The 18,964-nt window shown below is 44.8% G+C and overlaps 1 protein-coding gene across 1 annotated transcript in view; it reads right to left on the bottom strand.

Moving 5' to 3' along the window:
* The window catches only part of BCL9 (BCL9 transcription coactivator), a 187,098-nt gene that overhangs the window by 69,236 nt on the left and 98,898 nt on the right, over positions 1-18,964 (bottom strand). Inside the window, exon 2 of the mRNA XM_073577187.1 lies at positions 12,751-12,847. The gene's annotated coding sequence lies outside the window, so the exon portion shown is untranslated. The remainder of the gene's footprint in view (positions 1-12,750; positions 12,848-18,964) is intronic.

Here is an 18,964-nt window from a genome sequence, read left to right as displayed (position 1 = left end):
CAGAACTCTTTGGCCACAATGATCAAAGGTACTGTACACCATCTGTATAAAAGCTGAAGGTGAAAAGAGGAAGAGGATGGTGTCTACACATGGAGAATGATCCTAAACACATGTCATAATCCACAATAGACGACCTCAAAAGGCGCAAGCTGAAGGTTATTTAGCAGTGTTGGTGATCCTATGGCACGCAGAGCCCCCTCTGTGGACACGAATGCCAGGCCCACCACCGTGCACACACACCGCTCGCTTCTCTTGCTCAAATGTGTTTGTGTCTAAAGGCGCAAGGACATTTGAACAGTGCTGTGCCGGGACTGGGGCAGAGGAGCGCCTGTCATCCCCAAGTCCATGTGCAGCAGTGTGATGACATCATGACGTTACTGACCTCATCACTCTGCCGACTGAATCGGGGCCGCAGAGGAGCAGAGACAGCGTGGGCACAAATGGGGCACAGTTTTGACAGAGGCAGTGTGTAGGACTGGGGGGCCGATTTATTTTTACCAAATCTGCATCTGACGTCACTGGCAGGTCACCTGCATTTTTGATGCGTTTTTTCATTGCATGCGTTTTTTTTGTCACTTAAAATAAAGCTAATTGAAAGTTGGCTTCTGGGAAGCGAAAAAAGCGATTTCCTGTTTGCAGATATATTGGGGTATGTTCCCACGGTCAGTAAATGCTGCGGGCTTGACGCTGCGTACATCCGCAATGTCCAACCCTCAGCGACCAGCTGTTACAGCGTAGTGAATGGAATTTCAAGTAATACCATACCCACTATGTGTGCACCAATATCCGCGGCTCACCCGCAGAGACGGACATGTGGCGCGTCTCTCCAGACCGCAGCATGTCAATTTATGTAGCTGTGTAAATTTCCCATACACTCTCATTAGATGCGGTAAAACTGCATTATCTTCCTAATCACATGCGTATTAAGTGCGGGAATGCAGCTTACTACATTGTGTACTGATTTATATAATGGTGAATCTTGTGACACAGCTAGAAGTGCACGACACAGAAAGTGGAGGAAAGCACAGAGACAGGTCCCCTCCTTTTCAATTAATAAATAATAATTGAAAAAAAAATTGTGTGGGGGTCCCGCAATATTTGTTAACCAGCCAGAGTAAAGCAGACAGCTGGGACTGGTATTTCAGGCTGGTAAGGATCCAATATCCATTAACCTTACTAGCCTGATAATACCAGGCTGCAGCATTCTGCTTACCTTGGATGGTTAGCAAAATTAGTGAGATCCCATACAAAAAATAGCGTGAGGTCCCCCTAATTTTGTTAACCAGCCAAGGAAAAAGCAGACATCTGCGGCCGGCCTGGTATTCTCAGGCTGGCGAGGCCCATGGATTTTGGCCCTCACCAGCCTAAAAATAGTAGCCTGCAGCCGCCCCTCAATTGGCACATCCAAAGATGCGCCAAATGTGGCACTTTACCTGGCTCTTCCCACTTGCCCTGTAGCGGTGGCAAGTGGGGTAATATTTGTGGGGTTGATGTCACCTTTGTATTGTCAGGTGTCATCAAGCCCACGGCTTAGTAACGGGGAAGCGTCTATAAGACACCTATCCATTACTAATCCTATAGTTGTATGATAAATAAAGACACAGCCAGAATAAAGTTCTTTAATTGAAATAATGACACAGACTTCTTTTAAATCATCATTAAACCATACTTACTGCATCGCCTATTCCATCGATGCCCTTGTCTCCTCTAAGAGAAAAAAAATAAAAAAGCAACTGTATACCATACCCGTCCACCGAGAAGATATACATACTGTCCCACAACGAGTCCAGTCCTGCTACATCTGGATGCCTTTGGCTGAACGGTGGCATTATGCCACCATCCAGCCTTACATCCAGACACAGCGGAGCTTGAAGATGATGACCGCTGATGACCGGAGATAACTCAATCTCCGGCGGTCACGTGCACGGCAGTTCTCGCGATCAGCTCAGCTCATCGCGAGAACTGCAGTATATGTGTACTTATGGCTGAAACAAGGTACGACATTTTTTAAATTGGTGCACATTAGTAGTAAGCTGCGTTCCCGCACTTCATACGCATGTGACTAGGAAGATAATGCGGTTTTACCGCATCTAATCATCTAATGAAAGTCTAGGGGTAATTTACGCAGCGGAGACGGAGCATCTCCGCTACATAAATGGACATGCCGCATGTGCATCTCTGGAGGGATGCCAGAGGCATCTCAGGACGCATAGTGGAGATGGGATTTCATGAAATCCCATCCACTGTGCTATAACATCTGGACGCTGCGGAGGTATGGAGCGTCCAACCCACAGCATTTACTGACCGTGGGAACATACCCTAAAAGGTTCTCCATCACTGTTATATAATGGCCCTCACAGACCCCGATCTGAACATCATTGAAAATCTGTGGCTAGACTTCAAAATAGGATGATAGACGCCCCAGGAATCTCACAGAATGAGAGGAATTCTCCAAGGAAGAATGGATGAAAATCCCTCAAAACAAGAACTGAAAGACTTTTGTCTGGCTACAAAAAGCGTTTACAATCTGTGATACTTGCAAAAGGGGGTGCTACTAGGTACTAACCATGCAGGGTGCCCAAACTTTTACACGCCACTGTATACTGCATCAACAATGCGTCTCTCAGGCAAAACTTTCAAAGCAGACCGGAGTTTCACCATGTGCTGTTTAAGATCTTTTTGAAGAATTATCAAAAGATTGGGCAACGTTCGGGGACCATAGATGCAGAGGTCAGCCGGGGAATCAGTGCAGCAGATGAAGGCCACGTCATGTCACGCCCTTTCTAAATCAGTAGATGTCCAGCAGTGCCATCAGGTAAGAGCTGGAAGCAACCAGTGGGACCCAGCTCCACCCATCTACTGTTCGATGAAGATGGGCCAGAAGTGGTCTTCATGGAAGGGTCTTCAGTGGGGTTTAATTGCACCTTATGTCTCAGGTTAGTGATCTATTTCTCCTCTGTTCTTTACACTGCAGCTCTGCTTGTATACAAGCTCCAGATGTTCTGCGCCCAGGATCCGAATATAGGAGATATCAGCGCCAAGTAGAATCAACGGGAAACAATATACAGCGGGAAAGGGACACATGACCAGGGAGAAGCGGGACGGAAGGATTGGGGTGAGGTTTAGGGTCCGTCCCCCCAGAATAGGTAAGTCCTGGGACCTGGGCGCTGCTTACAACACCCCGGCCCCACCGCAGCCTGGGAAATGTGTGCGTCTGACATCAGCGGAGCAGGAATGTCTGGCATCCAGTAAAGCCACTTTTTCCTCCACAACCTCAGATGGACGCTCCGTCCTCCGCACACACCCCATTTCTCACTGCTTAGTGTCTGTTCACATCACGTCGGAGGCGTCCATCATGTTTACACCTCACGAGGATTTCCTGCTGCACAAACCTCATTGTGAACAGTGATAGGAAAATGGCGCAGGTCAGCGGTGTCCTGTGTCATGGAACGGCGCGTAAACACCTCACCTGGTGTCATTACAGACATGAGCGGCGATGCACAGGCACCGCTTATCTCCTGCAGTCAGACCTGCTCTTTACACACCACAGCTGCTACAGAGCCTCATAATACACCTCAGCTGCTGCAAAACCTCATAATACACCTCAGCTGCTACAGAACCTCATAATACACCTCAGCTGCTACAGAACCTCATAATACACCTCAGCTGCTGCAGAACCTCATAATACACCTCAGCTGCTGCAAAACCTCATAATACACACCTCAGCTGCTGCAGAACCTCATAATACACCTCAGCTGCTGCAGAACCACATAAAACACCACAGCTGCTGCAGAACCTCATAATACACCTCAGCTGCTGCAGAACCATATAATACACCACAGCTGCTGCAGAACCTCATAATACACCTCAGCTGCTGCAAAACCTCATAATACACCTCAGCTGCTGCAGAACCATATAATACACCACAGCTGCTGCAGAACCTCATAATACACCTCAGCTGCTGCAAAACCTCATAATACACCTCAGCTGCTACAGAACCTCATAATACACCTCAGCTGCTACAGAACCTCATAATACACCTCAGCTGCTGCAGAACCTCATAATACACCTCAGCTGCTGCAAAACCTCATAATACACACCTCAGCTGCTGCAGAACCTCATAATACACCTCAGCTGCTGCAGAACCTCATAATACACCTCAGCTGCTACAGAACCTCATAATACACACCTCAGCTGCTGCAGAACCTCATAATACACCTCAGCTGCTGCAAAACCTCATAATACACCTCAGCTGCTACAGAACCTCATAATACACCTCAGCTGCTACAGAACCCTATAATACACCTCAGCTGCTGCAGAACCTCATAATACACCTCAGCTGCTGCAAAACCTCATAATACACCTCAGCTGCTACAGAACCTCATAATACACCTCAGCTGCTGCAAAACCTCATAATACACACCTCAGCTGCTGCAGAACCTCATAATACACCTCAGCTGCTGCAAAACCTCATAATACACCTCAGCTGCTACAGAACCTCATAATACACCTCAGCTGCTACAGAACCTCATAATACACCTCAGCTGCTGCAGAACCTCATAATACACCTCAGCTGCTACAGAACCTCATAATACACCTCAGCTGCTGCAAAACCTCATAATACACACCTCAGCTGCTGCAGAACCTCATAATACACCTCAGCTGCTGCAAAACCTCATACTACACCTCAGCTGCTGCACAACCACATAATACACCACAGCTGCTACAGAACCTCATTATACACCTCAGCTGCTGCAAAACCTCATAATACACCTCGGCTGCTACAGAACCTCATAATACACCACAGCTGCTGCAGAACCTCATAATACACCTCAGCTGCTGCAAAACCTCATAATACACCTCGGCTGCTACAGAACCTCATAATGCACCTCAGCTGCTGCAGAACCACATAATACACCACAGCTGCTGCAGAACCTCATAATACACCTCAGCTGCTACAGAACCTCATAATACACCTCAGCTGCTACAGAACCTCATAATACACCTCAGCTGCTGCAGAACCCCATAATACACCTCAGCTGCTACAGAACCTCATAATACACCTCAGCTGCTACAGAACCTCATAATACACCTCAGCTGCTGCAGAACCCCATAATACACCTCAGCTGCTACAGAACCTCATAATACACCTCAGCTGCTACAGAACCTCATAATACACCTCAGCTGCTGCAGAACCCCATAATACACCTCAGCTGCTACAGAACCCCATAATACACCTCAGCTGCTACAGAACCCCATAATACACCTCAGCTGCTACAGAACCTCATAATACACCAAATCTGCTGCAGAACTTCATAATACACCTCAACTGCTGCAGAACCTCATAATACACCTCAGCTGCTGCAGAACCTCATAATACACATCAGCTGCTACAGAACCTCATAATACACCTAATCTGCTGCAGAACTTCATAATACACCTCAACTGCTGCAGAACCTCATAATACACCTCAGCTGCTGCAGAACCTCAAAATACACCTCAGTTGCTACAGAACCCCATAATACACCTCAGCTGCTACAGAACCCCATAATACACCTCAGCTGCTACAGAACCTCATAATACACCTAGTCTGCTGCAGAACTTCATAATACACCTCAACTGCTGCAGAACCTCATACTACACCTCAGCTGCTGCAGAACCTCATAATACACCTCAGTTGCTACAGAACCCCATAATACACCTCAGCTGCTACAGAACCTCATAATACACCTCAACTGCTGCAGAACCTCATAATACACCTCAGCTGATACAGAACCCCATAATACACCTCATCTGCTGCAGAACCTCATAATACACCTCAACTGCTACAGAACCTCATAATACACCTCAGCTGCTGCAGAACCCTATAATACACCTCAGCTGCTGCATAACTCCATAACACACTTTAGTTGCTGCAGAACCTCATAATACAGCTCGGCTGCTGCAGAACCTCATAATACACTTCAACTGCTACAGAACTTCATAATACAGCTCAGCTGCTACAGAACCTCGTAATACACCTCGGCTGCTGCAGAACCTCATAACACACCTCGACTGCTGCAGAACCTCATAATACACCTCTCGGCTGCTACAGAATCTCATAATACACCTCGGCTGCTGCAGAACCTCATAACACACCTCGGCTGCAGCAGAACCTCATAATACACCTCTCGGCTGCTACAGAATCTCATAATACACCTCAGCTGCTGCAGAACCTCATAATACACCTCAGCTGCTGCAGAACCTCATAATACACCTCAGCTGCTGCAGAACCCTATAATACACCTCAGCTGCTACAGAACCTCATAATACACCTCAGCTGCTGCAGAACCACATAATACACCTCAGCTGCTACAGAACCTCATAATACACCTCAGCTGCTGCAGAACCCTATAATACACCTCAGCTGCTACAGAACCTCATAATACACCTCAGCTGCTGCAGAACCACATAATACACCTCAGCTGCTACAGAACCACATAATACACCTCAGCTGCTGCAGAACCTCATAATACACCTCAGCTGCTACAGAACCTCATAATACACCTCAGCTGCTGCAGAACCCTATAATACACCTCAGCTGCTGCATAACTCCATAACACACTTTAGCTGCTGCAGAACCTCATAATACAGCTCGGCTGCTGCAGAACCTCATAATACACCTCAGCTGCTACAGAACCTCATAATACACTTCAACTGCTACAGAACTTCATAATACAGCTCAGCTGCTACAGAACCTCGTAATACACCTCGGCTGCTGCAGAACCTCATAACACACCTCGACTGCTGCAGAACCTCATAATACACCTCGGCTGCAGCAGAACCTCATAATACACCTCTCGGCTGCTACAGAATCTCATAATACACCTCAACTGCTGCAGAACCTCATAATACACCTCAGCTGCTGCAGAACCTCATAATACACCTCAGCTGCTGCAGAACCCTATAATACACCTCAGCTGCTACAGAACCTCATAATACACCTCAGCTGCTGCAGAACCACATAATACACCTCAGCTGCTGCAGAACCTCATAATACAGCTCGGCTGCTACAGAACCTCATAATACACCTCAGCTGCTACAGAACCTCATAATACACCTCAGCTGCTGCAGAACCCTATAATACACCTCAGCTGCTGCATAACTCCATAACACACTTTAGCTGCTGCAGAACCTCATAATACACCTCAGCTGCTGCAGAACCTCATAATACACCTCAGCTGCTGCAGAACCACATAATACACCTCAGCTGCTGCAGAACCTCATAATACACCTCAGCTGCTACAGAACCTCATAATACACCTCAGCTGCTACAGAACCTCATAATACACCTCAGCTGCTGCAGAACCCTATAATACACCTCAGCTGCTGCATAACTCCATAACACACTTTAGCTGCTGCAGAACCTCATAATACAGCTCGGCTGCTACAGAACCTCATAATACACTTCAACTGCTACAGAACTTCATAATACAGCTCAGCTGCTACAGAACCTCGTAATACACCTCGGCTGCTGCAGAACCTCATAATACACCTCAGCTGCTGCAGAACCCTATAATACACCTCAGCTGCTACAGAACCTCATAATACACCTCAGCTGCTGCAGAACCACATAATACACCTCAGCTGCTACAGAACCTCATAATACACCTCAGCTGCTACAGAACCTCATAATACACCTCAGCTGCTACAGAACCCCATAATACACCTCTCGGCTGCTACAGAACCTCATAATACACCTCAGCTGCTGCAGAACCTCATAATACACCTCAGCTGCTACAGAACCTCATAATACACATCAGCTGCTACAGAACCTCATAATACACCTCAGCTGCTACAGAACCTCATAATACACCTCAGCTGCTGCAGAACTCCATAACACACTTTAGCTGCTGCAGAACCTCATAATACACCTCAGCTGCTACAGAACCCTATAATACACCTCAGCTGCTGCATAACTCCATAACACACTTTAGCTGCTGCAGAACCTCATAATACAGCTCAGCTGCTGCAGAACCTCATAATACACCTCAGCTGCTACAGAACCTCATAATACACCTCAGCTGCTAAAGAACCTCATAATACACCTCAGCTGCTACAGAACCTCATAATACACCTCAGCTGCTACAGAACCCCATAATACACCTCTCGGCTGCTACAGAACCTCATAATACATCTCAGCTGCTGCAGAACCTCATAATACACCTCAGCTGCTACAGAACCTCATAATACACATCAGCTGCTGCAGAACCCTATAATACACCTCAGCTGCTGCATAACTCCATAACACACTTTAGCTGCTACAGAACCTCATAATACACCTCAGCTGCTGCAGAACCTCATAATACACCTCAGCTGCTGCAGAACCTCATAATACACCTCAGCTGCTGCAGAACCACATAATACACCTCAGCTGCTGCAGAACCTCATAATACACCTCAGCTGCTACAGAACCTCATAATACACCTCAGCTGCTACAGAACCTCATAATACACCTCAGCTGCTGCAGAACCCTATAATACACCTCAGCTGCTGCATAACTCCATAACACACTTTAGCTCCTGCAGAACCTCATAATACACCTCAGCTGCTGCAGAACCTCATAATACACCTCAGCTGCTGCAGAACCTCATAATACACCTCAGCTGCTGCAGAACCACATAATACACCTCAGCTGCTGCAGAACCTCATAATACACCTCAGCTGCTGCAGAACCTCATAATACACCTCAGCTGCTGCAGAACCTCATAATACACCTCAGCTGCTACAGAACCTCATAATACACCTCAGCTGCTGCAGAACCTCATAATACACCTCAACTGCTACAGAACCTCATAATACACCTCAGCTGCTGCAGAACCACATAATACACCTCAGCTGCTGCAGAACCTCATAATACACCTCAGCTGCTGCAGAACCTCATAATACACCTCAGCTGCTGCAGAACCCTATAATACACCTCAGCTGCTGCAGAACCTCATAATACACCTCAGCTGCTGCATAACCTCATAATACACCTCTCGGCTGCTACAGAATCTCATAATACACCTCAGCTGCTGCAGAACCTCATAATACACCTCAGCTGCTGCAGAACCTCATAATACACCTCAGCTGCTGCAGAACCTCATAATACACCTCAGCTGCTACAGAACCTCATAATACACCTCAGCTGCTGCAGAACCCTATAATACACCTCAGCTGCTGCATAACTCCATAACACACTTTAGCTGCTGCAGAACCTCATAATACACTTCAACTGCTACAGAACTTCATAATACAGCTCAGCTGCTACAGAACCTCGTAATACACCTCGGCTGCTGCAGAACCTCATAATACACCTCGACTGCTGCAGAACCTCATAATACACCTCAGCTGCTGCAGAACCTCATAATACACCTCAGCTGCTGCAGAACCTCATAATACACCTCAGCTGCTGCAGAACCTCATAATACACCTCGGCTACTTTATCACATACCATTTAGGGGCCGTACATGTTGCTTTTGATGGTGACACTGGCGGACGTGCCGCCATATTGATACATGCCCCCAGTAGATTGGCGCACACCCCTTGTTATCCCCCCACCCAACACTTCTGTCCGTTCCTTTAATGGTCAGAATATGAATAAACCTTCCCGACCGGAATCATCTTTTCTCCTCCTTTCCGTCGTCGCTTTCCTTCCACCTACACATCTCATGTCATGACATTAATTACCATGATTGTGCAGGGAGAGGCGGCGGCACCGCGGGCCGGTCAGAACCGCCGGAGAACGGGCGCCGCATTTCTCGTCATTTTTAATTTTGTGTGTAACGAGGGCTGATTCGCTGCTGATTGGACGGCGGGGTCGGCTGGGGTGAGCCGGGAATTCGCGGTTTTGCACACATGGATTACATTTCAGCCTCGGAATTTTTCTAATATTATTATCTTGTTTGTTGCTCCGTCTATACATCGCAACGTCTTATCGTTACTTAAAGGGACGGTAACGCGTCTAGTCTTCCATCTTTTTTGGTAAAAGTGCAGGGATGTGTAGCGAAGAGCAAAGAATGCAAAAATCAAGAAGGCGAATGGAACCGCAGACCAACAGCGAGCGAGAAAAACGTAAGGATCTGATCCAGAAAACAGCCGACACGGCGAGAACTGCTCTCTAATCGTATTTACTTGCCGAAACTGGGATAAGGAGACAAAATGTGAAAGGGAAAGTGTCTTCTGAAATTTATTTTAAAGTTAATATATTCTTTAAAAAAAAATCCCATTTTTTCACTATCCATATAATTAAACTAAAATCAGAAATCTTGCAATTTTCACACTGGTCACTAGGTGAAATGCTACACTCTGCTTTTTACAGATACCTTTTCAGTTGTCTCATCATCAGGACAATATTACTGATGTCACCTCTATATAGAGTACATAACACAGGATCCACCATTCACAATAGGGGATGTCACAGCTCACCTCCTCCTCCTGTACAATGACTGATGTCACCTCTATATACAGTAGATCACACAGGATCCACCATTCACAATAGGTGATGTCACAGCTCACCTCCTCCTCCTGTACAATGACTGATGTCACCTCTATATACAGTAGATCACACAGGATCCACCATTCACAATAGGTGATGTCACAGCTCACCTCCTCCTCCTGTACAATGACTGATGTCACCTCTATATACAGTAGATAACACAGGATCCACCATTCACAATAGGTGATGTCACAGCTCACCTCCTCCTCCTGTACAATGACTGATGTCACCTCTATATACAGTAGATCACACAGGATCCACCATTCACAATAGGTGATGTCACAGCTCACCTCCTCCTCCTGTACAATGACTGATGTCACCTCTATATACAGTAGATCACACAGGATCCACCATTCACAATAGGTGATGTCACAGCTCACCTCCTCCTCCTGTACAATGACTGATGTCACCTCTATATACAGTAGATAACACAGGATCCACCATTCACAATAGGTGATGTCACAGCTCACCTCCTCCTCCTGTACAATGACTGATGTCACCTCTATATACAGTAGATCACACAGGATCCACCATTCACAATAGGTGATGTCACAGCTCACCTCCTCCTCCTGTACAATGACTGATGTCACCTCTATATACAGTAGATCACACAGGATCCACCATTCACAATAGGTGATGTCACAGCTCACCTCCTCCTCCTGTACAATGACTGATGTCACCTCTATATACAGTAGATAACACAGGATCCACCATTCACAATAGGTGATGTCACAGCTCACCTCCTCCTCCTGTACAATGACTGATGTCACCTCTATATACAGTAGATCACACAGGATCCACCATTCACAATAGGTGATGTCACAGCTCACCTCCTCCTCCTGTACAATGACTGATGTCACCTCTATATACAGTAGATCACACAGGATCCACCATTCACAATAGGTGATGTCACAGCTCACCTCCTCCTCCTGTACAATGACTGATGTCACCTCTATATACAGTACATAACACAGGATCCACCATTCACAATAGGTGATGTCACAGCTCACCTCCCCCTCCTGTACAATGCCTGATAGCACCTCTATACATAGGAAGAGCGGTCACACTGTGATATTCTCTACAGGAAGAGCGGTCACACTGTGATATTCTCTACAGTATGAGCGGTCACACTGTGATATTCTCTACAGGAAGAGGGGTCACACTGTGATATTCTTTACAGTAAGAGCGGTCACACTGTGATATTCTGTACAGTAAGAGCGGTCACACTGTGATATTCTGTACAGTAAGAGCGGTCACACTGTGGAGGTCATTACTAGAACAAGATCCACCATTCATATTAGGCGATGTCACAGCTCACCTCCTCCTCCTCCTGTACAAAGACTGATAACACCTCTTTGTACAGTAGATAACACAGGATCCGCCATTCACAATAGGTGATGTTACAGCTCACCTCCTCCTCCTGTACAATGACTGATAATTCCTCCATGTATAGTAGATAATACAGGATCCATCACTCACAGTAGGTGAAGTCACAGCTCACCTCCTCCTCCTGTACAATGCCTGATAGCACCTCTATATACAGTAGATCGATTCCAGCAATCAATAAGTTATCATCCATATGTCGGGACAACCCCTTTAATGCTTACAGTCTCCAACATCTACCATATCTCAATTGTAAGTCTTTTGGCACAGGGGAGTTTGGGTCATCTCGTGCACCTGGGTGAACCCCCTATAGGAATTCCATGGAGCTGTAAGATACAAGTTCTTCACACCCATTGGAGCTTCCATGAGAAGTGTTCAAGGGTCTCTCTAATTGATGATGTTAGTAACATCAAAGGGGTGTCTAGTTTAAAAAAAGCAAACAAAAACATTTCCCAATACCATTCTAGAGAGGTAAAAGAGTGGGGTCCGCCATTCAGGGTCTTCATCTATTACCAGAGTGCAGAGCAACTACAAAGGGTATCTGCTATTCTGGAGGACCAGACACGACCATACATTATATCGGCAGATCACTGCGTCTATTGAGAACCGTGTAATACTCAATATCGCCTGCGGGAGTGCTGTGGTGAAACTGATCACTTGCTTCTAGATTCCTTCACAGTTTCCAGCCCATTGATGGAGAACCCTCTAATTAACTTGTCAGTGGAGGACTCTTCTGACTAATGAGATTATCCAAAGATTTACATTGAAAACCTTAAGAAACATTTAAAAACTTTGAAAACTGTACTTATTGTAGGTTCGGGATCAATCTATAAACACTTTGGACTTACCCCTTACAGCGCCGCAAAACTTTTAACAATCCCAAAACAGCGCCATCTTCAGTTTATATCCTGGTACCGATACTCCACCAAAGTCTTCTTATGGTTTCTGCAAAATAGGAGAGGAATGTAATTGTGAATAATCATATCAAAGTATAATCTGATCTGCAGGGGTTATATCCTAAACAAGATGGGAACCTGGGGAGAATGGAGCTGGGCTGCAGTACCAGACATAGCCTATGGACAGGAGTGGCGCTGGTTCTGCATGAAAAGTAGTCACATTTTTTACTACCAGTATCCAAGTGCCCATGTAAGAGGTAAAGCCTTTCCTTGTGGAGAGGGCCAAGCCGGTGTAAGGAGACTTATAGGTCATGCAGTGCTCCTCTGGGAAATTAACTATGCAAATTGTCAGCTAATGCCACCTATTGGAAGCAGCAATCCCAAATGTCAATATCCACCTTTTAACAAGCCTTGACAGATTACTTAGAATAAAAGCCAAATCAGACACTCTTTTTTCAAACAAGTGTTTGGGGGGGTTGCCCCTTGCTACTACCAATAGGTGTCACTACAGTTCTAGTCCTCTTCCTCTCTGAAGAGACAATTTGCATATTTAATTTCCCAGAGAAGCATTCATGGAATATAAGTCCCCTTACCCTGGCATCTCAGGCAGATCACTCTCTTCAATCAGAGACATTACCCCTTAAAACCCTTGCCTGAGGCCTCCCATCCAGCCAAAACAGATTTCATGCTTTGCACTGATGAGGTTAAAACACCCTGAAACACATATTTGCAAATGGAGTGTCTGGTTTGGCTTTTAACCTAAGTCATGTGACAAGACTCACTAACGGGTCGATATTTACTTTTAGGATTGTTAATTCTCATAGGTGGTGATTGAGTTCCTCTTCCTCTCTAAACAGATAGTTTACATTTTAATTTCTCACACAAGATTTGCATGGCCTATAAGTCTCCTTACGTCAACTTGGCACTCTCCACAAGGCGAAATGGAGAAACGTTCCCCCTTTGAACCTTAGAGGCTTCTCATCCAGCCAAATCCTGACCTCTTGCTTTGCACTGATGAGGGGAAAACACCCTCAACATGTGTCTGCAAATGGAGCATGTAGTTAAACTTTTGTCCTATGTCATGTGACAAGGTTGGTTCAATGTTCGACATTGACTTTTAGGATTGCTACTTCCAACAGGTGACACCAGAGTTCCTCTTCCGCTCTGAACAGACAATTTGAATTTCCTAGAGGAGTATCGCATGACCTATAAGTCTCCTTACACCGGCGTGGCACTCTCCACAGGGAGAAAGGATCTCCCCTTAGACCTCAGGCAGAGGCCTCTAATCCAGTCAAATCGGACTGTTTGCTCGGCACTGAAGGGGGGTAAACACTCTGAAACAAGTGTTTGCAGATGGAGCTTCTAGTTTGGCTTTTATACTAAGTCACGTGGTGAGTCTTGCTAGAGGGTCGATAGTGACTTTTAGGATGGCTACTTCCAATAGATGTTATTATGCCCATGAATAACAACATTTCATGCACCTTTTTCACAAATTGGGAGTGCAGCCATTTGGAAATTTGTGTGTTGTGGTTCAGAGGGTCGGGGGGGGTGGAGGCTTGCACCCATGCGCTTTGCAACTTTTTTTTGTTTTTAGATAGATAAATATGAGCCAGGGAATCCCGTTCTCTCCCCAGTACATTATGAGGATGGTGATGACGCTGCGCGGTGCAGAGATGCTGCCCCTTTCCAGTCGCTGTGATGTCCGCTTGGCCTTGACTAATGACTGTAGGGCAGCAGAGACTGGAAATAAACATGATCCCAGGAGAGGAGCGCACAATGCTCCCAGTGTGACGGAGATACAAGTTAGTGGAGTAGACGGATCAGGTTTTCCATCCTGTGAAATCTCTTTTTTTTTGAAGAGGACATGATGTTTTCCCGATCATCCTCCCGTATCTCTTATATAGTGATAAGTGCTCTTTACATCCGTGTGACTCAGCGGGAGCTCCACCGCCTCCATGTATTCTCAGTGCGGAGACTCTACAGAATATCTATACCCAAATACCCCCAATCTCTCCACAACTCTGTTAGTTTATCTATAGTTGGCTGTGCAAAGGTTTCATACAAGTGTGTATACCATATATATATATATGGCACTCATCATTGCTTATAGTTGGATGATGGGGTCTCGGAGGCAACGCCAAGGAGATTTCTTGACTCCAGGTACACATAATAGAAATGTTTAATAATACCATAGATACTGTGATGCTAATATATAGGGGCATTGCATTATCTAAAAAACTGGAAATTAAAGGGGTCGTCAAGCCCCAGGACTACGCTCCATTCTCTGATAGTCGCATTAGTTCCATGTACTGGTAACATTACTTCTGATCTTCTTTCCTGTGACCAGAGGATCAAGTGAAGGGGATTGGCTGCTAAACCAGCTCCCTTTTCTGTCCATGCATGGGTCATAACTAGAGAGGGTGCTGGGTTAGCTTATGGGAGGATTAATCTACCAGCCCCCTCCGCGCACAGTTCTAGTCACATCCACAAAGGATCGGAAGTGAAGGGAATGGGATCCAGAACTGAAGCGGATACAAGAAGACGGGGGGCACTTTGAGTGACATCATTCAACAGGTTATTCCCGGAGATGCATGGTATTCCTTATCCATGCTTACTGATCACTTGGGGTCTGACAGCTGTCGCCCAGCGATCCCAAGAATGTGGTTCAGAACCACAAGAATGGGCTCTGCAGTGCCCCGTCTTGAATGGAGCGGAGTTGAGCATGCTCAAAATAGTGGTGCACTGTACTTGATTTCTCAGTTCCTCCAGTAGTCCCACAATGAATGCAGTGAATGTTGAGCTTGTCCACGTCCACATCAACCAAGATGGTGATTTGCAGAGCATGGTTCTTTTGGTTCCAGACATCCCATTTTCACAATCGCTCCTCTGATACTCCCAACGATCCAGAGAACGATCAATATGTTCGCCTGAATCTTAAACCCGTTAAAAATTAGATAAAACTTTCTACAAATCCAGCCCAATGCAATGACCATGGGGCTCCTAAAGAAAGTATGGCTAAGCCCAAGTTGGGCTGCGGTAGAGAAAAGCTGTGCAGAGATCCCCTTTCTTCAAGCCATACAATGCTAATAAGCAAGGACATGGGTTATTAAAATCATAGTATGAATACGGGGCAAATATATTCCAAGTCCTCCTGTAACAGGAAGTTAGGGGTGTGGTTGGGTTTACCAGTACCAACCCTTAATCTTCTTGTACACCCCAGTCTTTATGATTGTGGAACCTCCTCATAGTAGTCATCTAACTACTAGGAATCCCAGAATTCTTTTTTTGCAGTTAGAGTACCATAATGGAGTCAGTCTTTTGCTAATCCTGCCAATGCTTAAAAAGGGTTCAATCAGAACTAGTGGGTGCCTGCTTCAGCTATAAAACAGTGCATGGAGTGCAGGACTGGGATCTACTCTATTAGCATCTGATGTACTAATATTTCATATGTGAGGGGTTCCTGATGACCCCTTTACGGTACCAACTTTTTTTTTACCAATGCAGCATACCCTTAATTATTATAATACAATATTTCTATTATATATTTACAAAGCATGTCCCTCTATAATAAAAAAAAAATCACTCTTAAATATCAAGTCTTTTGTTTTTGGTGGTAACAATTGAAAGGTTTCTCTCTAGAACAATCATATTGATGTTCTTCTGTACGGATAGGCTATCCATGCAATGGTTGATAGATTGGCATCTGTGCTGACTAGAATAGGTAAGAGACCGAGTGCTTCTTCACTACTACAGTCATAGTGACTCATTCCTAGGGACTGCAGCGCAGCTCTCATTGAAGTGAATAGTAGCTGAGCTGCACTACCCAAAAATTACCACTAGTACTAGTGTATGACACAGTGGTGTCCTGGCTAAATAAACTGTTTACTTCTATCCTATGCAGTGCGAGTGCCATTGTCTTCAATTAATGAATTAATCAATCATTAATCTGATATTAATGATTTATAAAATCCTTTTAATAAATAGGAATACGTAGATAGGTCGTTTTGAGTATATACAGAACAGAGGGTGGCTACAAAGAAGATCTCTTTCTCTGGAGGACCAAACTTTACATAAACCTTCCATTGATCTCAATGGTAACTGTGCAATGCTTTGTTTTGCCATGTGGTGGCACTGTGGAAAAATAGAGCGCCTGCTGTCACAATTTCAAGCTGATCGCTGGAGATCCCACCAGAAAAAAGCCCCTTTGTTAATTTTTTAGTTAATTCTTTCAACAACAAAAAGGAATATTCAGAATGGACAACTCTTTTATTAAAATCTAGAAAGGGAAATAAAAATGTAAAATTCCTAAAAACACAATTTTTTTTCCAAAAGAAAATTGCTGGATGCTTTAAAATCCGATAAGTTCACTTGTGACGATACATTTACTGTCATGTAGGGTGGCAGAGGTATCAGTGACATGTAATGTAACCTATACATCCACCCCCGGCTTCTCTTCTCCTGGGACTCGGAATAATTAATTGTCAGCGGTTGTTACAGAAATTGTGATTTAAAAAAAAAACTTCTGTCAAAGTAATTAAAACATAAAAGTTTGCTAATGACTCGGATGGGAGAGCGTAGACAATTCATGTGTCTACTAATACGGCGGAGGGGATAATGTCAGAGACGGTCAATACACAGAGTTTAAATAGTGACATAGTGCAACCATAAACTACCTACATATACATACCCTGATAATAGTGCCATATAGTGACCAAATGACAGTACCATATAGTGGATCTATGGCATGCAGCCGTACATCACCCAGCACAATGCCGAGCGTCGGATGGAGTGGTGTAAAGCCGCCAGCGCTGGACTCTGGAGGAGACGTGTTCTGTGCAGTGACGGATCACACTTCTCTGATGGAGGAGTCTGGGTTTGGTGATTCCAGGAGGACGTTACCCCCTGACTGCATTGTGCCCCCTGTACAGATGGTGGAGGAGGATAATGCTATGGGCTGTTATCAGGGGTCTAACTAACAAATAAAGTTGCACACTGTAGCGCCATAACATGCAAACATGAAATATTAATCGCATTACTGCTCTAGATATTAGGAAAAAAATGGAGGCACTTAGCACATAATTTGGGCAATTCATGCATGCCCAGCAGCCATCGGCAAGCCGATCTCATTTTGCTGGGGACCAATCCTAATGGGAATCCTGTCCTAGGCTGAAGCCCACATTATATAGGTAGATGGGATCCAGTCATAATTAGAAGCTCCACAGACTGATGGGTGGAGTGCTTATATCCACTATATACAGGCACATACAGCATATAGGCTCCCCGACCGAGCACTCCACCCCTCAGCCTGCGCAGGTTATAATTACAATAGGATCCTATCTACCCATAGAATGTGGGCTTCAGCCTAGGAGAGGATTCACATTAGGACAGGTCCCCAGCAAAATGATTGAGAGATAATATGAGAGGTAGATAGATAATAGATGGATAGATAGCTGGAACGATAGATAGATAGATTAATAGATAGATAGATAGATAATAGATAGATGACAGATAATAGATAGATGATAGATAATAGATAGATGATTGATAGATAATAGATAGATAATAGATGGATAGATAGCTGGAAAGATAGATAGATTAACAGATAGATAATAGATAGATGGATAGATAGATTAGATAGATAATAGATGGATAATAGATAGATAATAGATGATAGATAGATAGATAATAGATAAATGATAGATGATAGATAGATAGATAAATGATAGATAATAGATAGATAAATGATAGATTAATGATAATAGATGAATATATATATAGATAGATAGATAGATAGACATGAGATAGACGGATATTTTTAAATCTCTTCCACATTTTTAGATTTCTCGCACACTGCGCGGGGCAGGATTCTGTGCAGGATTTCTGGTTTCCTCAATATTTTCAGTCAATACTCCGTTTCATATGAGAATGAAATCATAACAATGATATAAGTGGCGGAGCGGTGATCGGTTGCTGTAGCAACAGACTGCGGTGATAGACAGTGAATTGCAATTAGTTGTAGAGATTGTAAATCAGGTTTTCAGAACTCCTATACCCCAGGGGCGGCGGGATGCCAGGTTAATCCAGGGTGAAGCATGCTGGAACACTTAGTGTACATCATGGTAATTGCCTGCTCTCTGCATCCAGGGGCGGCTACTTCATTATTGTG

This window comes from Dendrobates tinctorius, unplaced genomic scaffold (assembly GCF_039654945.1).
Source record: "Dendrobates tinctorius isolate UK_male_01 unplaced genomic scaffold, ASM3965494v1 ptg000054l, whole genome shotgun sequence".
Taxonomy (NCBI): domain Eukaryota; kingdom Metazoa; phylum Chordata; class Amphibia; order Anura; family Dendrobatidae; genus Dendrobates; species Dendrobates tinctorius.
This window is presented reverse-complemented; position numbering and strand designations above follow the sequence as displayed.